Source organism: Leopardus geoffroyi, chromosome A3, assembly GCF_018350155.1.
Source record: "Leopardus geoffroyi isolate Oge1 chromosome A3, O.geoffroyi_Oge1_pat1.0, whole genome shotgun sequence".
NCBI lineage: Eukaryota > Metazoa > Chordata > Mammalia > Carnivora > Felidae > Leopardus > Leopardus geoffroyi.
Genome location: NC_059336.1, coordinates 130592365 through 130617386, shown reverse-complemented (window position 1 = coordinate 130617386; position 25022 = coordinate 130592365). Strand labels below are relative to the sequence as shown.

Here is a 25022-nt window from a genome sequence, read left to right as displayed (position 1 = left end):
CGGAGCCACCCAGGCGCCCCTCTATTTTCATTTTTGTTGGTGATCAATTTTTCATGAAATGTCTCTTGTTCTACGTTCGGAATCACCTTCTCTCCCACCTTCCTTCTTTTCATCTCATCATATTCTTCTATTTAAACAAAATCCACTTACTGAGATTACTCAGGGTCACACAGAGGCACATCCTGAGCACAGAGAGTGAGGCGTCAGAGTCACATTCATCAGAGGCCTGCTTTGGGGGCTGTAGGGGGAATGTGTTATTTACGATATTCACATTGTGAACATTTCATTTTATCTAAGAACAGGCAACATAGGCTCTACCCTTAGACTTCCACTCACTGACCATATAAATTTTAACTTATCATTTGACTTTTCTGCATCTTGGGTTCTTCTGTCAGAGAGAAGATGTCTCGGGGTGCCTGGCTGGTTCAGTCAGCAGAGCATGTGGCTCTTGACCTTGGGGTCATGAGTTCAAGCCCCAGGTTGGGGGTAGAGCTTCCATGTAAAACAAAAAAAAAAGTGGGGAAACAAAAAAAAAGGCATGATGCCCAGTTCACAGGATCTTATGATGACCACTTAGCTTGGTTAGAAAAGCTAAACAATTATTTTAAAAGATTCTTATTTCATAGGTTTCAAATGTTAAATGACTGCTCTAAATCATTCATAAATTTTGAAAACATCTCACAAAGTTCAAACTTTGACACCAGGATACCATGGAACCTGAGGAATCTGATTTCAAACAGGTGAGTCCATATGATGGTGCATATATTCATAAATAAGTCTACATATCATAGTAATTTCTTTGATCAGGACACAGATTATTAATGCCAATTAGTAACAACTGAACCTTGTTGGGTATTATCTGTTAGGTAGCAAAAACAACAGAATTGTTCAGTTATTTAGCCTAGCCTTCACGTAGAAATACATCTCTAATATTTTTCAGCTCCTTAGACTGAGACGTAGTGACTAAAGTTTTGTGTTTTGCAAAGCGTGTCTGCCTTTGTTATCACATTTGAGCTCACAATCACCTACGATTTAGTAGAAAGCATCACCAGCATTATTTAAGTCATGTGTCCAACAAACACAGCAAAAGTGTTCTCAAGGCAGAACTTGACATCAGGACCTCGGAATCTACATCCTACGTTTCTAACAACACATTGTGTTGCCTATTTACATAAAACCAACATAAGTCCCAATAATGCCCACTAAACTAGAGACTCAGGAGAACAGTGATGCTAATCCATGATAGGGGCTTTAGCTAAGGGAAGGAAAACTTTACACGTATTGAACACATTATGTATATATTATTATTTTGTTCACTTCTCCAACCCCCAGCAAAAAAAAAAAAAAAAAAAAAAAAATCAGTGGTATTATTTCCTTATTAGGGAATTGAATCTGGAAAAATTTCACATAACCTAAGATTCCAAAAGTTTCTAGAAAAGGCTCAAGCCTGGGTTTGCTCCTAGGTTTGGGTGATTACCAAACCTGTTATTTCCATTTCATACTATCCATTCTTTCAACCCAGATAGCCAAAAATAATTTTAAAAATGGACATATTAATATTTATGCATATTCTAATTACTTTACTTCCTATCCAGAGACAGTGTTTCAATCTCAGTTCTTCCAGACTAAAATATATTCATTTTAAGACAGTTATCTTTCATAAAATAAGCTGTATGATGTCTAACAGAGCTTGTCATTCCTGTATTTATAAATCCTTATCAATATATGTAAAAGTCTAAACTGGAAGTCTGAAGAACTTAAGAATCATGTTCTTTTCTGCATTAAAGAGTAACACAGGAATTTGGGCACTTAGTGAGAGACTACATATTAGAAATCAAATTAGTTCCTAGATGAAAATGAAAACTCAAGAATGACCTCTGATCAAATGCTTGAATTTTCACTGTTGAATATGGTAATAATTTATTAAGATATGGGAACCAAGGTCACAATAACCTCCCTTTAAGTATAACCATAATAACTTGCGTTTGGTTATAGAAGTGTAAGGTAATATGTGACCCACTCTTACACATTTATACACATTATGAAGTTTGAACTACTCTGACCCTCTTAAACAAATGGTCCATTACTGAGTTCAGTGTTTGGAAAACGTTTTTGAAATGCACACATCATCACAAATTTGGAAGGCCAATACTGAGAAAGAGAGAGAAGATAATAGAGTCGTAACATCTTTGAGGGTGAAGACTCCACAGAAAGGCTATATTTAGTTGGATAACTTCATTTGGCTGCAGAGATAGAAAAGAACCATGAAATGTACCATCCCAATTTCTTGGTTCTTATGGGAAAGTATTCTTTAAAGTATTATTACCACAGTGTTGACCTGTTCTCTCCTGTCTTTTTTCTTGCCTACAATGGAATCAGAGTGATTAAGGAACTGGGCATGAATGGGAATTTCTGAGTCTCATTGTTATACTGAAGGTAAACTTTACATGTGATGACCTTAAGTGAAGGAAACATCTCTGAGGTCACTGAAATAACTTTGCCCTGGTTTTTTACTCAGCTCATCAAAAAAGTTTATCACTTACATGTAGTGAGTAGATCCTCTGACAATTTCAGTGCTTCTCTTTCTGCCAGATGCCTACAGGAGAGATGTGTATATTGTAGATTCAATTATTTGAACATACTTTAGACTATGTCATTTCTATGAACTTTTGGCAACAACTCTTCTTTTTTTTAATGTCTATTGTTGAGGGGCACCCCATCTCTGCTTGTGCTCTCTTTCTTTCAAAAATGAATAAACATAAAAAAATTTAATGTTTATTTTTGAGAGGGGGGGGCATAAATGGGGAGGGGAAGAAAGAGGGAGACACAGAATCAGAACAGGCTCCAGGCTCTGAGCTGTCAGCACAGAGTCTGATACGGGGCTCGAACTCATGAACCACGAGATCAAGACCTGAGCTGAAGTAGGAGGCTTAACTGAGTCACCCATGCTCCCCTAAAACTTATTTTTTTCTTGTTGAGACTTTACTTTTAAAGGAAATTTTTAGTTTCACAGAAACATTGAGAGAAAGGAAGACATTTCCCTCATATGCCCTTCAAGATTGTGTTGGCTAGTCTTGGGCTTTTCCTCTCCATTTAAACTTACAATCAGTTTGTCAATATCCAAAAATACATATTGTTAGGATTTTGACTGGGATTCCATTGAATGTATAGATCAAATTGGGGGGAAAAAACTAACATTTTGACAATACTGAGTCTTTTTTTTTTTTTCAAAAAAAATTTTTTTAAGTTTCTTTATTTGAGAGAGAGAGAGAGAGAGAGAGAGAGAGAGAGAGAGAGTAGGGGAGGGACAGAGAGAACAGGAGGAAGAGGGAATCCCAAGCAGGCTCTGCACTGCCAGCACAGAGCCCAAGGCGGGGTTTGGACTCACAAACCATGAAAACATGACCTGAGCCAAAACCAAGAGTCAGATGCTTAACTGGCTGAGCCATCCAGGCGCCCCGAGTCTTTGTATCTATTAACTCGGAATACCTTTTTATTCAGTTCTTTGAGTTAATCAGAGTTTTCTAGTTTCTTCATATGAATCTTGTTAGATTTATACCTCTAGTTTCTTCATATAAATATTTGTTAGATTTATACCCTTAAGTATTTCATTGGGGGGTACTATTATAAATGGTATTGTACTTTTAATTTCAAATTCCAGCTGTTCATTGCTGGTATATAGGAAAGTGACTGAATTTTATATCTTAACCTTGTATCCTGAAACCTTGCTACAATTGCTTATTGGTTGCAAGAGGTTTTTTTTTTTTTAATTATTTCAGCATTTCTACATATGATTATGTCACTTATAAACAAAAACAGTCTTATTTCTCCCGTTCTGATCTATATGCCTTTTATTTTCATTTCAAACGCATAAGGTCTCAGTTTTATTTTACACGTTACTTTACTAAAATAGACTTGAAAACACGATCCTATTAAGCAACATACAAATGAAAAAAAAAAAATAAAACCATGCACGCATGTGGAAATAAAGATTTAAAGACTTGTTACAAGATTTAAATCCACACAATTATCAAATTAAATTTAATTCAATGAGATGATCATGGTCATAAAGCAGAACGCTTACGATATACTTAGGAAGGAGTTTGCACAGTGAACAAATTGAAGATTGAAATAAAAGAACTATAGCCTACTACTTTTTGAGTCTTCCAAGATGCCAAGCAGTGTCACAAGATGTTGGAAAAAAATTACAGAAAATACATGAGTTTTTTGGCATGGTGTAGGAGAATAAAGTCCTCCGCGTGTGTTTGGCAGAAATAGAGAAAGTAATATTTCATAAGAGCAAGTAGGTTAAGTTGAACAGAATGGGTACATGGTCCTCTAAGATGTGGAGATTTCTGTAGATCATCCTCGATCTGTTAAATTACATCTTTCCAGGCAGACAGACTAGTACAGAAGCTGCCGAGGTAATTTTATTCACACAAAAATGTGGACGCTACCCTGCCTAACAGATGAGTAAGTCAATACGTAACTGAAATGAATAGTAGCTAATAACAGAGGACTGTGTCATAGAAGCATCCGGGACAGTGCAGCCACCAAGAAATTTCTGGGAAGCAATTTAAACTAAGAAGCAAGTTCTAGCTTTTAAACTAGAACTTGGGCTATGGGCAGAATTTGTATAGTCTGTGAGGGGACCAAGGACACACCTTACTTTATGTGGAATTCAAGAAGTAAAACAAACTTGACGGTTCAGCAAAATCGATACGTAGAGAAAAGTGGCCTGAGGCAGCTTTTCTATTGTCACGATTATTCTTCTCTTTTCCTAAAAATATTCATCTCATTAGCAACGTGAGCTAATGTTAGTGTGTGAACATATCATCAATGTGTCCAAATTTCAAATTTCTTGACTTTCTTAGCATGAATCCGACCTCTTGCAATGATCTCAGGCTGATAACTATTTTTAATATTTAGAATTTTATTTCATTGTTATAGAAATGGTAGGAAAAATATAAATATAACATTAACTCATGATTTTGAGAATACTTTTGGGGGGGGCTTAATTAGTTCAACTGGAGAGTATTTATTTAGTACAACTTCCATTAATGCAAGATAGAAAAGGGAAGCTAACAGTAGGTAAGATCCAGTTCCGCCTAATTAGCCATGAATTGAATGCACAGTTTGGGTATTATTGAAATACCCCAGATATCATTTCCTTTATGACGGGGGGGGGGGGCATAAAACTTGAAACATATAATATAATCTGAGAGATTAAATCTCTAGCTTTCTAAATACAATGTATTCTAACTCCCATGCTATCTTTGATGACTAACAGCTAACTTAATAGAATGTACCATAGGAAACATACATTCTGACTAGCGTTCTAAAATGTAGTTCATTTTGACACAAGGAAACAAAGAGCTCTCTCTGAAGGGAGAATTAATCCATAAACAGGATTGCACACATCCTTTTCAGAAATGAGTAAATTTCAAACTTTATTTATTAGTAATCCCCCAGCATTTTTCATAGGTTGTATGAGGTAAAGACTGTAAATTCCATAGAAAAGTAAAAGAAGCTAGAATAACAGATGAAGATTCAGAAGCATTGTGCAATTTTTAAAGCGAGAACAAGAAATATTAATGTTTTACAAACTATAAAATAAATTCCTTTTTTTTTTTTTTGCACAGGACATCACTTGTAACTTGTCTCAAATACCTAATAAAAAACTTAAACTGTTAACCAAATTCCTTTTCAATGAAAGTTTGCAAAGAAAATATAATATGAACATTTAAAGTGTTCATATTAGATATAATAAACACATCAATATTTGGTTCTTGTAAAGCAGTAAATGTTAAATATTCTCTATATTTTATGCTCTAGAAAGCTACAAATGTTTGGCTTATTTATTTATAAAAATGCCTTGAGGCCAACATCTCACTTTATGCAGTAACTGCTTCCCTTAAATTTTCTGAAATATAAGAATTTTCTTTTTCGCATTTCCTATTTGCTGCATCCCTGTATGATATCATCTCTCTCCAACACTCACGACACTCTGCCGTTTAATAAAACCTTTATTTTCATTCTGTTTGTGACTAATTAAAAACAAAAAAATCTTCCCTGAGGCACCTGCTGGCTAAGTTGGTTAAGCATCTGACATTGGCTTAGGTCACGATCTCATAGATCATGAGTTCGAGCCCCACATTGGGCACTGCAGTCAGCCTGAAGCCTGCTTGGGATCCTCTGTCTCTGTCTGTCTCTCTCTCTGCCCCTCCTCTGCTTGTGCTCTCTCTCTCAAAAATAAACATTAAAAAAAAAATCTTCCTTCCTTTACCTACTCCCCCCAAAAAGTGTAGAAAATAGCTCCCAATGAACCAAAGGAAGATCAAGAAGCAGTAAGTCAACAAATAAAGCCCAACAACAGGAGTGGGGGGTTGAATTTGTGGTCGGGTGGGGTTTATATTAGCAAACTTCATTGATACTCTGTTCAGGCATTGGAGAAAGTAAACTCTTAAAAAGAAAAAAATCATGGGGCGCCTGGCTGGCTCAGTCAGTTAAGCGTCTCTTGATTTTGGCTGAGGGCATGATCTCATGGTTCGTGAGTTCGAGCCCGGTGTCGGGATTTGTGCTGACAGTGTGAACCCCGGCTTGCGATTCTCTCTCTCCTTCTGCTGTTCCCCTAGCTCCCCTACTCGTGCTCCCTCTCTCTCTCTCAAAATAAATAAACATTAAAAAATTAAATCAATCATTAGACTACATATGGAAAGACTATAATAGTTGACTCATATTATATAAAAACAGATTTGCAAGAAACAAAAGAAAAATGTAAGATGTGTTTTGCTTGCAGAAATATGGCACTGGTGCAATTTGTAGCCACAATTGCCCGGAGCTCAAACTAAACAAAAGGAATGTGGCCCCTAGAGACTGAACTGATTAATAATCATATAACTTGGTGTTTTCGTCAATTAAGTTAATAGGATTGAATGTTGTCTGTTACAAACCCTATTTTCAGATCTCTAGGCAAGTCTACCAATGACAGACACAACCGATCCTTTATAAAGCTTTCCCATTTTGTCAAATCAGTTTCTTTTTTTTTTTAACGTCTATTTCTGAGACAGACCGAGTGTGAGTGGGGGAGGGGCAGAAGAGAAAGGGAGACAGAATCTCAACCTGGCTCCAGGCTCTGAGTTGTCAGCGCAGAGCCCCATGTGGAGCTTGAACTCGGCAATGGTGAGATCATGACCTAGGCTGAAGTCAGACGCTTAACTGACTGAGCCACCCAAGTGCCCCTGTCATATCTGTTTCTTTTACTCAATCATCGTTACACAAAGATGAATATCCATGCTTCTTAGTGAAATGAAGACAGAGTTTGAAGTTATTTCTATATTATTGGTAATGAGTTTCTTGTTACTTCAACACAGGTGTCAATTTATTCTGAAATAGCTTGATCACAAAATCAAAGTCCTTTGATTCCTTAATCGTGTCCTTAACCACAAAATGAGGAGTCAGATTTGTGAAAATAGCTCTGACTTAAAAATAAAACAAAGAAAAAGGAGTAAGTTTTTATCTTTCTCACAACACGGAAAAGATGCAAGAAATCTGGTCATAATGCAAAAAGATCAAAATTTACTTGAGCTAATGTATTTTTGATTTATAAAGCATCGTCTCCCTAAGTAATGACACTTTTTTATAGTACACATAAGAGTATTAAGTAAGCCAGCCAGGGCATATGCACACATCATTCAGTTCCAGTACTGTGATATCTGCTCTGAATATTACAAAGATTTCCTTGGAGAATAAACATAGTCCCTGCGTTCAGAGTGTTTCTGTTCTGGTGCAACAGAAAGAAGAGTTTCAGATGTTGTCACAGAGAAAAGTACAAAATACTGTAGGGGATGTGATGAAGGACCTCTAAGCACATACTTACGAATCAGAGGTTTTCCTGTGACACCTTATGCCTGAGGTGGATCCTGAATAGACGTGTATTAGTTTCCTACCCCTGCCTACCAAATTACCCTCACGTTTAGCATTTGGAAACAACACACAGCTATTAGCTCACAATTACTATCTCACCAACTCATCCTGGTTTGCCCAAGACTTTGCCAGGTTTTAAAACTGGAAGGCCCACATCCCAGGAAACCTCTCAGCCCCAGGCAAACCAGGATGAATGATTGCCCTACTCACAGGGTTTCAATTAAGACAATGATGGGGTGGGGGGGGGGTGGCAAAGTCACTCTAGGCTCAACTGGGGTAAGATCTGCATCCAAACACCCTTACCCATCGTTGGCAGGACCCGGCTCCGTGGAGGCTATCAGCCTGAGGGCCTCAGTTCCCAAGGCCTTCGGCCAGAGGCTGCCCTCAGCTCTTCCCCTCATTCACCCTCTCCATCAGAGCCCTCACATAGGAAGAGCCAGGGAGAGAATGCCTGCAAGATGAAACCACCATCCTTGGTAACCTAACCAGGAAGAGGCATTCTGTCATTTTTGCCAAATTCTATCTTCTAGAAGCAAGTCTAACTGGATCCAGTTCAACTTTAAGGCAAGGGGAATAAACAAGGGTGGGACCACTAAGAATTGAAGATCACTGGGAACCATAAGAAAACTTCCAAATAAATAAATAAATAAATAAATAAATAAATAAATAAATAAATAAAAACAAAAAGGGCCAAAAGAAGCAGCCAAAAAAGAAGAAACATAATATCATATCTTTGATGTTGATATATTTTTTACAGAACAGGCAACGTTATTCTAAACGTATCTGATTTAATCAATTGATAAATACCAAAGAAACTGTATACTCAATTTTCTTTTAAATTACTTGGTTAGAAATAATAAACATATATAAGTGTGTACTTTTTGCATACGTGCTCTTGTGTTTATGTATGTCAGGGTAGAGGGCGTTGCTTTGAATGGCCTCTTTTTTTTTTTTTTTAATCTGCTTTTTAAAGTTATTTTAAGTTACAAAATTCCAGAAAGAAACGACTGTATAATTGAAGTTCCAAAAAGGGCATCTCTAAGAATAAATACTAAATGTCCTTTTCTTTTAATATAATTTATTGTCAAATTGGTTTCCATACAACACCCAGGGCTCATCCCAACAAATGCCCTGCTCAATGCCCATCACCCATTTTCCCCTCTCCCCCACACCCCATCAACCCTCAGTTTGTTCTCAGTATCCAAGAGCCTCTTATGGTTTGCCTCCCTCCCTCTTTGTAACTTTTTTTTTCCCCTTCCCCTCCCCCATGGTCTTCGGTTAAATTTCTCAAGATCCACATATGAGTGAAAACATATGGTTATCTGTCTTTCTCTAACTGACTAATTTCACTCAGCATAATACCCTCCAGTTCCATCCACATTGCTGCAAATGGCAGGATTTCATTCTTTCTCATTGCCAAGTAGTATTCCATTGTACATATAAACCACATCTTCTGTATCCATTCGTCAGTTGATGGACATTTAGGCTTTTTCCATAATTTGGCTGTTGTTGAAAGTGCTGCTATAAACATTAGGGTGCATGTGCCCCTATGCATCAGCACTCCTATATCCTTGGGTAAATTCCTAGCAGTGCTATTGCTGGGTCATAGGGTAGTTCTATTTTAACTTTTTGAGGAACCTCCACACTGTTTTCCAGAGTGGCTATACCAGTTTTCATTCCCACCAGCAGTGCAAGAGGGATCCCATTTCTCCACATCCTCTCCAGCACCTATAGTCTCCTGATTTGTTCATTTTGGCCACTCTGACCAGCATAAGGTAGTATCTCAGTGTGGTTTTGACTTGGATTTTCCTGATGATGAGTGACGTTGAGCATCTTTTCATGTGTCTGTTGGCCATCTGGACGTCTGCTTTGGAAAAGTGTCTATTCATGTCTTCTGTCCATTTCTTTACTGGATTATTTGTTTTTCCAGTGTGGAGTTTGGTGAGTTCTTTATAGACTTTGGATACTAGCCCTTTATCCGATATGTCATTTGCAAATATCTTTTCTGCTTTTGTGAGTTGCCTTTTAGTTTTGCTGAATTTCCTTTCCTTCTATGGCCATGATGCTGATGATGCCTACTGAGCTTTCTTGCCTTTTTAAACACTATGATTCCTCTTGATGTCTGTTATTTTCAATCTTTCAATGTTGTCTTTCTCCTTCAAGATCTGCTTTTGCCAAAGATATTTCTTTTTTTCCCAAATTCACCCTTAACTCATTGCTCTTAGAATGCTTGTTATTCCTTTAGACTTTACCCCAGACTTCATTCTCTCAATATTTTCCCAGCTAATACAATTTCCCTTATTAAGCATCCTCATATTACATATTCCATTTTCTAGCATTTTCACAGTGCTATCTTTTTACATTTATAATATGATTATTTATTTAGTTAGTGTTTATTTCCTGAAACATTAGCTCCACGTAGGAATTCACCATGTTTTTCTCAGTCCTATACTAATATCTGGCACAACACAGATTATATTTAACTATGTGCTGAATGAATAAATATCTAATAATTGACTTGACGGTTATTTTCCAAATGAATCTTCCTTTCTGAATTGAAAATATTGTTGTTAAGTTGATTAACATATACTTGGTGAAGGAGTAATTATGTAGATGTAATTTTATACAAAATATAGTTATTTTCTTAACTTTTATATTTTTCACACCATGCTAGACCTAGTTAGTCATCAATATTCCCAGTCAGTAACAAAAAGTCAGCCTACTGAATAAATACATTTAAATACATATTATTTGAACTACATGTCATAAAAATGTAATAAGGAAGAACCCTTTGGTTCTGGCCACTGGGATAATGAAACATTTTAATATAATTTATGCTGTATTCCTGTGGAATACACACTTATACTGCTTCTGAAAAAAAATAAATTTTTTTTAAAGTGTAGATAAAAGTTCAGATAAAAGATTTAAAAGTTTTACCAACTCTCTCTACTTATGACCCAGCCACTGTTTCAAGTGTTTTAGTGCAGACTGTGTGTTTGGAGCCTAGGAGAGCGTCACCTGTGAGAGGAGGAAAGGGCTGGTCAGCCATTTAAAGACACCCCTGCCTGACTGGCCAGTACGCGTGCTAAGTAGATCGGCCACTAGAGGGCGCAAGGACCTATCAAAAGATTCACTCTGTTTTGTTTCTTGGGTTGTGGGGTTTTTTTGTTTGTTTGTTTTGCTTCAAACTGACTGGGGAAGGGAGGGAGAAACAGGGGGGAAAACATTATGGAATTAAATTCCAACTATTTTAAATTCCAGAATAGCAGGCAAGCCGATCAGAAGTTTAAAGTCACTTCTGTTTATTAGGGTTGGCCAACGTAAGTCTTGCACAGCTTTGCAATGTTTAGGAAAATTTATCATAAACACCTTTATTAATAAATATGGCATATGCCTTGACATCCAGAAAACATTTTCCTGTGATTATCATGAAGGTACACTTTTTGTCTAGAAACACCCTGGGATACTCCTTCCTTTTATTTATTTTTTTTCTGTCTCACACACCCTTCAGTGTAAAGATTACTTTTCATCTTTGCTGGGGATTCTCCCTTGAGAGTATCAGCCCTGAGAATTAGTTCCATCCTCGTGCGCACTGAAAATTGTAGAATCCACCATGCTGATCATCTCACCCACGTGGTAAGTGCTTGCTAGGTGTCAGACACGTGCTGGGTGGGGCTGGAAACATGACTTCATGATCCTTGAAGCAGGGAACTCAGAGACCACAGGGCTGGAGGGGAAATTAACCTTTAACAAAAAAGAAACAAATGTGCCCCTACCCACAATTCTTATCTTACAGATCTTCAGTCACAACAGTTTAAGTGATTTTCTCCCAAACACACCAAAGCCAACTGGGCTCCAAAGCCAGATAAGATGGATTTAGTTCCAGAACATTCTGGTAAGAACATACATGGTTAATTCCCTGCCAGCCCTTTCAGGATCATAATAGATCTTCAAGTCATATGTAGTGAATATGATTTATTCCTGTAAAACAGAGTCATTAAAATTCAAAAAGCATTTTTGGTTGCCTACTTTGTGGGGTGAATGATGCTTTGAGAGCAGAGGAGACCCAGTTAAGTCACCATGGTGATCAGCCACCTGGAGGGTCTCACGGAGGATGTTGGTTAGGAGTGTATTGAAGGCTTTGGAAGAAACTCTTGTTGAAAAGGGGAGTACCGATCTTTCCAAGAAGAACACCTTGTATGAAAAATGGCACGGAGAGAAGAACTTAAAATAAGTAATGCTGTATTTTGGTAATTTATAGTAGCTGAGAGGTTAATTTACAAAATAGGAAGGTACTTAAGAAGAAGAAAAAAAAAAGAGTGATTATTCATTTTGCATTTCTCTTTATCTTAATTAGATAAAACCTAAACATAAAAAAAGACAAAAAATTCCACTCCAGTTGTCTCAAGAAAAAAATAGGTAAGAACAATATAAACACATATACTGATAAAGCATATAATTATAAATTTTTAGTCAAACTATACACACACACACACACACACACGCTATATTTTAGGAAGAGAATAACTTTTAAAATGAAATTAAAATAAAGTATCTTGAGTAGTCAGTGATTGTTGAATGTAGAAAGTAGATAGTTTGAAACATTTGTAAAACATTTAATATCCTAAATAATGATTAGCATTCAGAATCAGGAGAAAACTGAAATTCATCATCCCAAATGGTTAGTTTATTAGTGTCATAGCTCAGATTGGTAGAGAAAGACGGCAAATAAGTATTGGTCAGGAAATTTTGTGAGTATCAAAGAATGGGTAGAATTCTGGCTAGTTTCATTTTTTTATAAATATTTTTAATATTTATTTATTTTTGAGAGAGAGAGAGACAGAGTGTGAGCAGGGAAGGGGCAGAGAGAAGGAGACACAGAATCTGAAGCAGGCTCCAAGCTGTCAGCACAGAGACCAACGTGGGGCTGTAACTCACAAACCCGGAAATCATGACCTGAGCTGAAGTCGGACACTCAACCGACTGAGCCACCTAGGTGCCCATAAGTTTCATTTATTTTATCTTTTCAAAGAGAAATGCTCTCTGAAAATAGACTTCAAATAATATTAAAATTATAGAAAACATATAATAAGAGTGGTAAATGTGAAGATTGTCTTACCACAGAAATCAGAAAGAAAATAGTGTAATAAACAGAAGAAATGAAACTGATAATGTTTTTTTAGAGATATCTGATAAAACATTACCATGGTGACAAAGCATATACATGGAAAGATAACAGATATGCTAAAGTATCAGTAAAGGGTAAGTAAGGATTATCATTGTGAAATATATAGGAATTTGATATGTGTGTCTGACTCGAAAAATATTTTAATTCCATGGAATTCAAACTAAGTGTTGAGAGAAAATCCAGCAAAGAAACAAAACTTAATAGTCAGAAAGAATAGCTATTATTATCATATCCTGTGTTATTTTCTCCATCTTGTCATGGCATAATTAAAAAATAGATTCTAAATTTAAATCCATAGATTTGTAGTCTGATCATTTGCACCTGCCTCCTTTAATAGATAGACATACAAAAGCATTTGTAATAGAATTTGGATGTCTTCCTGGCTGATTTGCAAAATTACTGACAGTTTTAGGCAATTTCAATTTATCAAAATTCTTAGGGATACATTTAGATTCTATTTTGAAAATTCTGTGTCTCTCTTCCTAATTCAGAGAAAAAAATTCTTCTGACCTGATAATGGTGAATAAATGAAATTGATATATAAGCATAAATTTGCATAAAACAGAAGTTGACTCACAAACCACCTAAGTCTCATCGGATTAGGGGCCATAGAGGAGAGAAGCCACTTCATACATGACCTAAATCAAATATAGAAGTAGAAGAAAATCATTATGACTTAGGAGCAAGGGCAGAACCTAAGTTCACCAATATATTCTTGAAGTTTTGAATAATTAAGAGAAAGTATAATTTATCTGCATGCCTACTTATATTCTGTCTTAAATAATGTAGAGTGAGAGGTATGTTACTTCATCAAAAACCCAAATAGAGATTAAATATGTAATTGTTCTGACTGCATCGTGGCTCAATGAAGCAGCATCACAGAATGGAAGGAACACTAGAATTTTAGGAACATACAGTGAGCACTTTCAATATGTGTCCGAATACCTGTTCCAACATCTTCTACCTGTGTGATACTAAGCAAGAAACTTTCTTTCCAAGTCACATCAATGTCTTCATTGTAAAACAGGAAAAGAAATCTGCATCACAAATTTTTATGAATATTATTAAAAGTGCCTAGAATGGATTTAGAGAGTTACTCCATCAATCTCGGGTGGATCTGAAAGTAATTTAAATTCGAATATTTGCTTTTATCCTTATACTAATATTTACTTATATATAAATGCTAATTTTAAACCTTCCCAATATGTGGCTGAAGATTCTTGACAGTTAAGTTCCGTCATTTCCAACTTTTGTGCCACATGGCATAGTTTTATATTCGATAAATAATGTGTTCCCAGGGCTTGTATTGCAAGAACGGCTGTATGTGATGCAGAGAGTTTATAATAGCATTTTATGTTGAATTAGAATGTTCTGGAATTTTTTTGCATCAAATTCAGAGCAATCTGTCAGCTATAGTCTACTAGTAATGGCAGAATTACTTGTTTCATTCATCTACTAAAACAAGGGAAAAATTAGACTATGAAGATGAAGAATCTGTTTCAAAGTATTAGAGAGTTACCAAGACATTGAACGTTTTCCAGGCCAGGACCCAGGAAAGAACTAAGAAGAACAGGTGATCCAGCTGTTTGGATGTCCTTTTCCCCAGGGAGAAAGTTGTCAACCAGGATAGCAAAAATGGAGCATCTGACTTCTGCTAAGGTCATAAGGCATGAGGCATGAGGTCATGATTTTGAGGCCTGAATTGGGCTCTCTGCTGTCAGTCTAGAGCCTGCTTCACTTCAGATCCTCTGTCCCCCTTTCTGCCCCTCCCCAGCTCATGTTCTCCTTCTCTCTCTAAAAAATAAACATTAAAAGGAAAGGGAGGGGGGCGCCTGGGTGGCTCAGTCGGTTGAGCTTCTGACTTTAGCTCAGGTCATGATCTCATGCTCTGTGAGTTCGAGCCCCACGTCGGGCTCTGTGCTGACAGCTCAGAGCCTGGAGCCTGCTTCAGATTCTGTGTCTCCCTCCCTCTATGACCCTCCCCCATTCATGCTCTCTCTCTCTCTCTCTCTCTCAAAAATAAATAAACACTAAAAAAAAAAAGAAGAAGAAGACAGGGAGGAAAAAACAGGCTTTGGTTTATAACCTCAAAGGGATATACTTTAAGAGGAAAGGTGACCCCCAAATTGACCAGTCTTTCAAGGACCTGAATTATATTTTCAAAAAATCTCAACCTCTGATAAGATAAAAGAAATGAGACTTAAACAAGCTGCCTTAAAAAATACTAGTAAATTCTTTCCCCAGGACACAGGACTATCCAGGGTTTCTAGTGATTTTTACAATTTTTCATGTACAATATCTGACACTCAATTATAAAAAGCATTCATGAAGAAAAAAGTGACGGAAAACTAAGAAAAAAGGAAACAGATCTACATAATATCTAGGTACTGCAGTTATCAGACTTCACAGTGACTATAATTCATGTTTTTACACAATTGAATTACAAGATTCAAAAAATCAGAGGAGAATGGGAAATAATTTTAAAAGAATCAAATGGATTTCATAGAATTAAATAATACTCTGGCTGAAACAAAAAAGCTAAAGAATGGGTTTAGCAAACTATTAGACACAGATGAAAAGAATGTTTGTCAGCTAAAAACCAGGTAAGAAAAAATATCAGGACCCAATCAAGAAGAAAGAAAATTATACACAATACAGAAAAGAGCATAAGAAACATACCTGACATGGTATAAAGGTCTAAGGTGTGAGTAACTTGTCTTAGAGAAGGAGAGAAAAGAAAGTCAAAATAATGTAAATATTTTCATGATTCTCCATCCTCACGACTTGCCGAGTTAAGAACATTGACATGCTGTAAAGACAGAAACAATCTCCTTTCTCCATAACTCTTTGTTCTTCACATTCTAAGGGTGATAGACCTAGAGCTAAGTATAAACAACCAGTTTTGAGCCATGCTGGATGAGGGGCATGAAGAAGAACTGCAAAAGAACTGCTCACAGCCCCTTTGCTTCTCCTCCTCACTGGTGGCAGTGTGGGGAAGAGAGGGGTGAGGTTGACATTGAAAAGGCTCACGTCTTAGGAACTGAGACATACAGCCTAAAAAGTTCAAGAAAAGACATAGCTGGGAGACGTGTTACTCTACATTTAGACTATAAAATTCTGAGTAGTTAATTTGACATGACCAGAAAATGAAGCATCTCTTACATTCTCCTGCACACTCTAGGTAAGAATTATATTTTTGGTCATCACTGACAGAGTTCAATTCACAGTGTTTGAACTGGAAGCCAGGATTCACAAAAGCAGCAGATGAGGCAGCATCATGAGTAATTATGTAGCCTGCATTAAATAAGCGGAATTAGAGATAAGAAATTCTGTACTGTTTCAATATAAACATTTTGAAAAGCTCATGGGAGAGCAAATAATAGCCTTGCTCTCTTTTTCTCCAAGTGTGAGACGTGATGTTTGATAATAGCCTTGGAGAGATAGATGGTTTCTAGACCTAAACAGAAAGTGATGTCTAGCACCTAAGAAAAATCTTTATACATGCTTAGGACAATAAACAAGTACATAGGTACCTCATATCTCCTCACAATTCTAAATACTAATTAATAAATAGTAATTATGGTACCTCACATGGTCCCATACATTTTTATTTATCGATTTTTAAATCTAACTATTTAGAGAGGGGCCTTGTAAAAATCATCACACGGTAGTTTTGGGGATGGTTCTGTAGGTTTGAGAAGAGTAGATATTCCAAAAGTCTTTCAAGGCTTCTGTACTTTTTACAAAGCAATAAAAGTATTAATTTATACCTCTGTGGCAGCTACCTAATTGAATACTAACGAAATGTACAGCTAACAAATAGAGGGAAAAACACACCATTTTTTTCTTCTAGCTTTATGGAGATGTAATTGACATATAACATTTTGTCAGTATAAGGTGTACAATATAATGATTTGATATACGTATATATCAGGAAATGATTACCACAATAAGGTTAATTAGCACATCCAACACATAGGGTATAATTCTTAATCAAAATGAAGTCAAAAAGCAAAAAAGGAGCATAGAATAATAGATGGATCACATTTCTTTTGTTTTCTAACCAAAGTTAATGACAGACTTCAACCTCATATATCAATAGTTATGTTAATTGTGAATGGAATATATTCCAATGAAAATATTAATATTAGAAATTTAATAAAAAGGGCACATCAAATCATAGATTCCTTGGAAAGGATGTACCTTAAGTATAGTTATTTCATTATACTATTATTGTATTCTCATTATACTATTTTGCTCCACCCGGATCCCACTGTTAGGCTTTTGCACCCATTCCCAACTGCTGGGAAGATACACCCACAGCTGCAGCCTGCACTGGAATTTACCCTTGAATGCAGGAACTGCCTGCCCAAGGTTACACCACCTCCCACACGTGGCCTGTGGCCGATGACTACTGGGGATAAAAGTCCTGACTTCCTCCCTTTAATTATGGGCAGCTGGAAAGAGTCATCTCAGCTCCCAAACTTCTTATAGGATCCTCTAAACCCTCTATCATAACCACATTGTAGTTAGTTTCTCTCTCTGATCAATCTTCTTTATTTATAGGTAAACCTCTCCACTCCCCAGGAAGTCTGGATGCACCTCTCTTGTCTCAGAACCTATTTCTAGTGAACAACGAGACAGAAAAGTTGAAAGGGAAAGAATGGCAAGATATATGATATAGACATTAACTTAAAGAATGCTGAATGAGCTACTCTAATACTTGACAAAGATTTCAGGGCAAGCAGCATGGCCAGAGATTCCAAAAAAAAAAAAAAAAAAAAAAAAGGAATGTTTTTAATGATAAAAGTCAATCAACCAGAAAAATATAAAAACTGTAAATATGTATGAACCTAAAAATGTATGCTTAAAATATGTGAAGTGGAATTTGACATAACTTAAGGAGAAAAAAATCCATAGTCACAGTGGGGATTGAACACAATTTTTGCAGAAGACAAAAAAAAATCTGTAAGGATTTGGAAAATTTAATCTGCATAATTAAATATTGCTCTATTTGATACATTCATAGTAATGCCAACTGAACTTTATACCCAACAACTGAAGAGCACATATGTTCTTCAAGCTTACATGAAGCTGTTACAAAGAAGAACTGTATGTTGGGTAGAGATCAGGTCTGATTGGAATTTAAAGGCATGGAATTACACAGAGCAGTTCTCTCACCAGAGTGTATATTCTGAGTGGTTTGTTTATAACATTAAAAATTTAGGTAATTTATTACACTATCAGAAAAAAAATAAATCAATAAATCAATAAAAAAATAAATCAATAAATTCTCGACACAACAGTTCTTATGAGGTGACCATACAAAAAATGATGTGTGTGGAACAGAGGATATGAGGGTCCCGGAATATGATGCTATTGATTTGAGGGATTATGGGCAGAAATATAAGCAGGCATTAAAATATCTCAAGCTGAGAAATAGTAGAATGGGATGAAGTCAACATGGTTAAGGAGGAGAATTTGGAGACCACTGGGGTAGAGCACGTGGAAGCTAATGAGGGCATGCGTTAAGAGCTCTATGGCAGGAATAATTGTCATTCGTGCTCAATACAATCAATAGTTTCTATCTACAGGATGAAATGTCCTGAATCTATTACAGGGCCTCTTTGCACCCCCAGGAAGCACTGGTATGTATAATCAATGCCCTGATCAAACTATTGAGAATTCATCACTATTGACTTGAAACGTTGCTAATTTGGGATTTTTCTTAAATACTGGAAGTTGAAAATAATATCATAACCCGTGTGTACTCAGTTATCTACTACTTTTAAAAAGCACGATCTCAGATATTTTAAATAAAATCATGTATTGCAAATATCACTGAAAGAATCTTAATTTTGCTCCTAGTTCTATTCTACTTTATCTCTGCCTAAATTTTTTTTCTTATGAATTCACCTGTGTCTTTTCAATTCATAATTTTGAAACAAAAGCAGACAGAATCATGGGTAAAGTGTACCAATCCTTCACAGTAAATGCTTTTTCTTGTCTAACATGCTCTCCTTTCCCCGTTCAGATTGTTTGTAAGGGCAATTCATTCTCATGCTTCATGTTACAGCACTCAATACATTTAACACATTGTTTATGTTCATTCTAACACTGATGGGTTATTTGCAGAGTTGATGTGTCATGATAATACCAATAAAAACATTCCATTAAATGCTTTTTTTTGTGCACATACATGTGAATTTCTTTTAGATATACACCTAGGAGTAAAACTGCAGCAGCATACAGAATATAGATCTTCAAATACAGTTAAGTGATACTAAATTTTTTCTGGGTTGTTTTTAACAATTTACACTCTCTACAGAAATTCTTAAGGGTTATTTTCATTCCACATTCTTTCCAACCACCAGTTCTTATAAAATTTCTTGTAAATTTTATGTCTGTCCTATTGTTGGTGAAAGTAGTGTTATCTCATGGTTTTAATATTCATTTCCCTAATGACTTTAGAGTACATTGTCATATGCTTATTAATAATGTATATATCCTCATTTGTGACGTGCCATTCAATTGTCATGTGTATATTTATTCTTTCTTAGTGAAATGAAAGATTGATTTATATATCACGGATGCAATTTTGTCAACTATGTGAATTGCAAATATGTTCTGTCAGTAACTGACTGCATTTTATTTCATTAAAGTTTTTTTTATCAGAAAATATTTTAACAAATTTATCAATATTACATTGTTAATAATTTTTATGTCTTTTGTTTAAGAAATATCTTCCCATACAGAAGTCTAAAAGAATTATCCTGTTACTTTTATGAAGCTTTTTTTTTTCCCTTTAACATTCAGATCTACAATTCACTGAAACTGATTTCTGTATAAGCTGTGGATATGGATATGTACGTGAATACCAAATACATCTAGCACAATTTACTAAAAACACTGTTTTCTTGCCCTCTACCTTCTGAGAACACATTTTTCATCAGTTAAATGTCCATATATATATGGATGTCTCTCTGAGCTTATCATTTTATTGGTCTAATTGTTTATGCACAAATACCATACTATCTTAATTATAATAACGTTATGATGTCTTAATACCCTCTACGGGCCTGTCTTCCCGTTTTGTTCTTCAAGATTACCTTGGATATTTTTCTTTGGATATTCTTCACCCTTTGAATTTCCATATGATTTTATTTTTGTATTTTTTTTTTCTTTTTCATATGATTTTAATCAGTTTAACAAGATCATCAATCTATCATTTTAGAGTTTTGATTGGGTAAATTTGGTAGAATCTGGACAAATTCACATTTATTATGATACTGAGCCTTCCAATATACTAACACAGTGTATCCCTCTATTTAAGTAAGGTTTTTGGTGGGGGTGGGGGGAAATGGATGGGATGGAAAGTAGAAAGGAATAAATTCATCCTGTATCCAAGAAACGTGTTTCTAACTCTGATTTATTCTAAGAATTATTTATAGATGCTCTTGGATATTCTACACATATATAGGCATGCACATATGTGTAGATAATGTCTACAAATAGGACAGTTTATTTATTTTCTATGTATAACTTTTGTTTTCATTCTTTTAATGGACTAACTAGGATCCCAAATGCGTATTGAAAAAAAAAAAAAGCAGGCACCATTGCCATCCTTTTCTTGCTGATCTCAAAGAAAAAGCTTTCAACGTTTTACCATCAAGCATGATGCATTCTCTTCATTGGTTATGGCTACCTTGTATCAGAATAAAAATATTCCTTGATTTTAATTATGAATAGACATTTAATGTTATAAACTAACTGACTGACCTGCATCTATTGAGATAATTCTCGAATTTTCTCTATTATTCTATTAAGGTGTCAAATTACATTGATTTAAACATATTCCCAAGGTTATTTTCAGACTAAATACAACTTGCTCATAATATGTATTTTGCTAGATTTTATTTGTTAATATTTCTTTAGGTTTTCAAAATTATAAATTTTCCTGTTTTGTAAGACCTGTGTCATGTGTTTTTAAGTCAACATTATGGTGACATAAAAAATAAATAAACGTATAGACTGAACTCAGACTGAAAGAGCATTTCTCCCTTTTTTTCTTCTATTTATCTGGGAGAATGTATTAGTGTGGCATCATTTTTTTTTTCCTTAACTCCTTAGTAAAAGTTTCTGGTGAAGCTATCTGTGCCTGCAGTTCTTTTTGGTATGATTTACATTAAGAATACTTCTTTATTTATTTCTAGATTATATCAGTTATCCATTTAAATGCATTAGCAAATAATAAGAATAATACTATTCCTATTGCCCACAAAGAGAATACTACCCTTAGACTATGCAAAACAAAAACAAAAACAAACACAAAAACAAAACAAAACAAAAAACCCTGCACCTTTAGTCATGTGCATAACGAGCAAATCATTCCCATTTGCCCGACTTTCCTAGTTTCAAACCTTGAAAATTCCTGCATCCCAGAAATTCATCACTCTCATGCAAACCACAAAAGTTGCTAACCCTAACATTTTCCAACTGGCAGCTCCAAGATCTAAGGCATGGATCTCTATCTATGGCATGATCAGAATGAAATCAAAAGGAGGAAAATAAAAATAATCCTCACATTAATAATAGATATTGAAAACAGGGGAGTGAAACACAAGCTGTGCCTAGTTAGGATTTATACATAAGAAAACAAACCCAAACAATTTGTGTGTTTATTTAAAGATATAATCTATGAACATGGTTCTAAAATTAAAAAAAAAAATACATCCACATAATTAATGACACATTGTGTGCAGGGGAAAACCAACCTAAAATGATTAGCAGTTAAAAAAAATCCTGAATTATCCAATTAAAAAAAGTGCTCAGTATCCTTTGGAAAGGTAACACATCTGTAGAAATGACTTAAGATTTAATACAATTTCACTCAAAATCCTAGTGGTTATTTTTAAAATCAAATTAGCAAAGTAATTACAAATTTTACAGGAATGGGCATAAACTAAAAAGAGCCCAGACTGTCCTAATAGCAGACAAGATGATGACTAACAGGAAACTATGAGATTTAGTACATATTTAGCAACAATCAAGTACACAAAGAACAGAATAGAGAACTCAAGACTGGACCCACCCCTACATAAAAAGTTTTAATTATAACAAGGTTGACATTGCCGATGAATAGAAAAACAATGGGCTCTAAAGTAAATGGTGCTTATAAACAGGAAGTACAGCACCCTGGAAAAAGTTGATTCCATGATTAGGGTAGAGTAGATCCAAGATGAGCCTGGAATATTTTGTCATGTCAGGAAGTCAAATGGGAGCATATCACAAACGCACAGGGGACACAGTGAGAGGGCTCCCACAGAACAAATCTGAGATTTGAGCACTGAAATAACTATGTTCAGTAATGAATTATAAACCATTAAATATAGGTATTAATTATTATTTCATAAATTTAAATATTAAATTATACAATTTTAATAGAAATGTAATATTTAATAGTAATGTTTAATAATAAATTCATTCTTTAATAAATAAAAACAGATACATACATACATGAATATAAAAATAAACACAGGGGAAGAGAAGGCTCTTGCTTACAATAGAATACTGAAACCTATCTATTAAATGTGGAATAGGTTCTGGAGTTGGAAAATCTTCATTCTGCAACCACCATGATAAAGATTAGATCAGGAAAGTATCATCAGTGGATACTAAGATGAGAGGGACATTTTGATGAGCTTGAGATATTGGCATGATATTAAATAAAGTGTTCTCCCATTGATAGTTTATTCGTTGAGAAGGAGATTAAAAGCAACAACATTTTTTAAAGTAAATTAACACCAGAGAATTAGGGCAACACCTTCACCGGCTGATCAATGTTATATTGCGGGTGGACATCATGTCCTTCCAGATGTGAAACCTTGAGACATACTGCATATGCATAACCTCGTTGTAGATGTGAGAAGACTTCAACATCAAACATACAATGAAGCCTGTTTCCTTGAAAAAAGAAAACAATATATTCTTCAAATGCCTCCACATTATGAAGGATAAAGAAAGGTTTGGAGAGTGTTACAGACTAAATAGACATGACAGATCTGTAATTTCTGACCCCAGAGGTTGGATTCTGTAGTAGAGGGGAAACGTGCTATAAAGGACATGATTAGGCCACCTGAGAAAACTGGAATATAGGTGATAAAGTATCGATTCAATGTAAATTTACGCAATTGATGTTGACTGTAATTATATAATACTTCTACTCTTAGGAAATGCACATAAAAGTATTTAGAGTTAAAGAGGCATGTTAACTGTTATTTACACACACACACCCCTATTACGTGGACATATGGATAGCAGGTAAATCTGGGCACAAAGTACATGAGTTTTCTTTGTACTATGTTTATTTATTTATTTATTTTTAAAAATTTTTTAAATGCTTATTCATTTTTGAAAGAGAGAGACAGAGCACAACCAGGGGTGGGACACAGAATCTGAAGCAGGCTCCAGGCTCTGAGCTGTCAGCACAGAGCCCGACGCGGGGCCCGAACTCATGAACCATGAGATCATGACCTGAGCCGAAGTCAGACGCTCAACTGACTGAGCCACCCAGGCACCCCTAAATGCTTTTTTTAAATTGAAAACAGTGCTAGAATAAATTCCAAATCCATTCGGAAAAAAAAAAAGAGATTTCTCCTTATGGCACATAATGCACACAAATTGTATGTGTACTGAAACCTTATATGGGAAAGGAAAACTCTAAGAAATTTAGGTGAAAATATAAACACTGGAGAATACACATTCTTACTGCTGTAAATACTCCATTCTGAGTGATCTTCCCTAGAGAAAGTCCTGCATGTACATCAAGAAACATGTAGAACAATGTTTAAATATTCATACCCACCTGATAATAGTCACATAAATAAAACAAAACTGGAAATAACCCGAAGTCCAACACCAATAAAATGGATAATTTGTGGAATATGTATTCAGTGGGATAGTAAACTGCATGTGAAATGCTTAAGCTACACGCAATGGTATGGACAAATAATCTTAAAAACACAGGTTGGGGGAAAAAAGCAAGGCACAGACAAATGCATTCAGTACTATCTATATTATATGAAATCTAAATCTGCATACCTGAGTGTGTACAAGCATCCACCATGAGATGGCATGAAAGCCCATGTAGTAAAACTACGAAGAAAAGGACAAAATGTGGGGAAGTGATGATGTGGGAAGAGAAGAGGGGGTGATACATTCAAAGAAAGGCACACAGGGATTTCAGAGGCAATGATGAACATTTTACAGCTGGTAGTTAGAATTCAAAGGAAATTTTAGTTACCAGTAGCCGCTATGTCTGAGATGGAGTATATTTTCCAAAGATGGACACACCAATATATAGCTTATTCCACATGCTCGAATTACACTGTGATGTTGACATCCTTCAACAGAATACCATGCTGAGTACTGACACTAGGTACTAGGTCATAATAGGCGATAAGATTTCTCTCTCCGGCTCTCTGTCTCTCTGTTTGGAAGTGTACCTCTGGAGCCCTGAACCAACCACCATATATATGGCCACCGCGAATGCACCAAGCATTACACTAGACAGACCACAGAGAGACGACACATAGAGAAAGATGCACAGGATCCCCGGCTGTTTCAGCCCCCAGTTTTTGAGCCTTCCCAGACCAGATGCCAGATGTAGAGAATATATGAGCTTTCAAATAACACTAGCCCCGGCATTTGAGTTTTCAAGATGAGGCCCCAGACACTGTAAAACTAGATGACCCATTCCCATGGTGCTCTGTTGGAATTTCTGAAACAGAAAATTCATCAACAAGATAAATGGTTGTTTTACATGGCCAAGTTTTGGAGTAATTTACGCATCTATAGTAACTGGTACACTGCCATACATATATTCTCTTTCAAACAATCCTTTGGCTCT

General features: G+C 35.7%; 1 long non-coding RNA gene across 3 annotated transcripts in view; it reads right to left on the bottom strand.

The window, feature by feature from the left end:
* LOC123581561 overlaps nt 1-25022 on the bottom strand; it is a 170301-nt gene that overhangs the window by 133506 nt on the left and 11773 nt on the right. For 2 of the 3 annotated variants that reach the window (XR_006703822.1, XR_006703820.1), the window contains exons 1-2: nt 8230-8396; nt 2544-2596 (exon numbers count right to left, since the gene is read on the bottom strand). This is a non-coding gene — a long non-coding RNA (uncharacterized LOC123581561). Of the gene's footprint in view, nt 1-2543; nt 2597-8229; nt 8397-25022 lie in introns of those variants that run through there. The other variant, XR_006703823.1, reaches the window with a different exon arrangement.